This window comes from Diorhabda sublineata, unplaced genomic scaffold, assembly GCF_026230105.1.
Source record: "Diorhabda sublineata isolate icDioSubl1.1 unplaced genomic scaffold, icDioSubl1.1 Dsub_232, whole genome shotgun sequence".
NCBI classification, from domain to species: domain Eukaryota; kingdom Metazoa; phylum Arthropoda; class Insecta; order Coleoptera; family Chrysomelidae; genus Diorhabda; species Diorhabda sublineata.
Genome location: NW_026614169.1, coordinates 1 through 2933, shown reverse-complemented (window position 1 = coordinate 2933; position 2933 = coordinate 1). Strand labels below are relative to the sequence as shown.

At 42.0% G+C, this 2933-nt stretch overlaps 1 non-coding gene across 1 annotated transcript; it reads left to right on the top strand.

Annotated features, from left to right (window-relative positions):
- Positions 1-397: 397 nt before the first annotated feature.
- LOC130452169 (5.8S ribosomal RNA) lies at positions 398-553 on the top strand. The gene has a single exon (XR_008910876.1). It is a non-coding gene; the product is annotated as a 5.8S ribosomal RNA (ribosomal RNA).
- Positions 554-2933: the final 2380 nt, after the last annotated feature.

The following is a 2933-nucleotide window of genomic DNA, read 5'->3' as shown; positions in this document are numbered from 1 at the left end:
AGAAATAATATTTCACGTATTATTTCGAAGGTGTTCGAAGATTTACGCCCGACCGTGTCGAAATTTGTATAAAACTTTCAAGATTAAAAAACTTGTAATAATTAAGAGGAATATATCGTGCGAGATATCTGTCTATGCGCGCCTCGTTTGTAATAAAACATGTGCAGCGGTTAAAATTTATCGGATATTTTTAAGTACGATATTATAATTTCTCTAAAATTTATATATAATTACCATTTAATAAATAATATATATATATATATATATATATATATTATATAAATGTCGTTAGATAATTCTATACGCGTATAAAATATTATAATATTATTATTAATTTAATAATCAAATATTAAAAATACGACGAATAGAATATGAGAAAACGACATAATAAAATGATTACCCTGAACGGTGAATCACTTGGCTCGTGGGTCGATGAAGAACGCAGCTAATTGCGCGTCAACTTGTGAACTGCAGGACACATGAACATCGACATTTCGAACGCACATTGCGGTCCTCGGATACTCGTTCCCGGACCACTCCTGACTGAGGGTCGTATCAATTTAAAAGACTGCTTAGAATTTAAAATTTTTCAATTTATTATAGAAAAATAAATGACTAAGCGTGTTGGATGTGTGAGACACAATAACGCACACTAAAAGAAAACACACGCACATACTATAAACTTGTGCGTATTTTTTTTTTGTGCGGCATCCTAAAATGCGAAAAGCAGCGTAAATTTTTTATAGAAAAAATTTGCGCAATTTTTGAACACAACGACGCTATTACTACCATAAATTGATCGTGTGTATTTTTATATGAAATACATAAAATTTGTTTGGTAGAGTTATATTTACGTATATATAGTCGATAAATAAGTGTATATATTATATATATTTAAAATGATAACGCGGTCGTCGTGTCCGAGAGAAATAATAAAGTTTCGAAGACTGGACGTCTGACCAGTGTTTTTTTTTATATCATTTATACTGTATCGACAAAATATATGTATATATATATATATATATATATATATATATATATGTATAACTTGCTCTGCCGCCTCTATAAATAAAAACAAATAATGTTATATTTCATATAATGTGATTAAACACACGTTTTTTTTTGTGATATTTTAGCGAATTGTATTTAAATATTATAGATATATTATAATATATCGACCTCAGAGCAGGTGAGATTACCCGCTGAATTTAAGCATATTACTAAGCGGAGGAAAAGAAACTAACTAGGATTCCCTTAGTAGCTGCGAGCGAACAGGGAAAAGCCCAGCACCGAATCCCGTGGTCGATATCGGCCACCGGGAAATGTGGTGTTAGGGAGGATCCGTTTATCACGAGATCGTGCGGCGCGTCCAAGTCCTTCTTGAACGGGGCCACAGCCCATAGAGGGTGCCAGGCCCGTAGCGACCGTTGCCGATTGCGTGAGGATCTCTCCTGAGAGTCGGGTTGCTTGAGAGTGCAGCCCTAAGTGGGTGGTAAACTCCATCTAAGGCTAAATATGACCACGAGACCGATAGCGAACAAGTACCGTGAGGGAAAGTTGAAAAGCACTTTGAAGAGAGAGTTCAAGAGTACGTGAAACCGTTCAGGGGTAAACCTGAGAAACCCGAAAGGTCGAAAGAGGAAATTCATTCGCGTTTCGATAATTGAAGTTGAACGTTTGTATGACGGATATTGTTGTTGTTTCGGCAACACAATAAATCGCGTTTTACGTTTTTCTAATCGATATCGAACGCGTGCACTTTTCCTCTAGTAGGACGTCGTGATCCGTTGGGTGTCTGTTTAAGACTCGAGGTGGAGACCACTTGATTTTTTCATGCGGACCCTCGATATTCCGACAGACTCGCTCGACGGTACAAATATGGCGCGGGGCCGCTAAATTATAATTAGCGTTCGGCCCGTAGCAAGAGCGTTTCGTGTTTGACGGTAATCGGACATAATGCCGATTCTGTCCCGGAACGACTGTTGGTTACGGTGTTCTCGAACAGACCTCGTTTCGAAACGCCGATCAACGACGCTATCGATTTGGGTAATTTCAGGACCCGTCTTGAAACACGGACCAAGGAGTCTAGCATGTGCGCGAGTCATTGGGAAATAACTAAACCTAAAGGCGTAATGAAAGTAAAGGTTTACCTCGCGTAGACCAAGGGAGGATAAGCGATTTGCTTTTTTAATAAATTGGATCGCTTCGCACTCCCGGGGCGTCTCGTTCTCATTACGAGAAGAGGCGCACCAAGAGCGTACACGCTGGGACCCGAAAGATGGTGAACTATGCCTGGTCAGGACGAAGTCAGGGGAAACCCTGATGGAGGTCCGTAGCGATTCTGACGTGCAAATCGATCGTCGGAACTGGGTATAGGGGCGAAAGACTAATCGAACCATCTAGTAGCTGGTTCCCTCCGAAGTTTCCCTCAGGATAGCTGGCGCTCGTAGCGTACGAGTTTCATCCGGTAAAGCGAATGATTAGAGGCATTGGGGTCGAAACGACCTCAACCTATTCTCAAACTTTAAATGGGTGAGATCTCCGGCTTGCTCGAACTTATGAAGCCGCGAGACTCGAATCAGAGTGCCAAGTGGGCCATTTTTGGTAAGCAGAACTGGCGCTGTGGGATGAACCAAACGTCGAGTTAAAGCGCCAAAATCGACGCTTATGGGATACCATGAAAGGCGTTGGTAACTTAAGACAGCAGGACGGTGGCCATGGAAGTCGGAATCCGCCAAGGAGTGTGTAACAACTCACCTGCCGAAGTTACTAGCCCTGAAAATGGATGGCGCTGAAGCGTCGTGCTTATACTCGACCGTCAGCGGCATGTGCGGTTCGCGTTTTGCGCGCGACCATGAAGCTCTGACGAGTAGGAGGGTCGCGGCGGTGTGCGCAGAAGGATTGGCCGTGAGGCCGTCTGGAGCCGCCGTCGG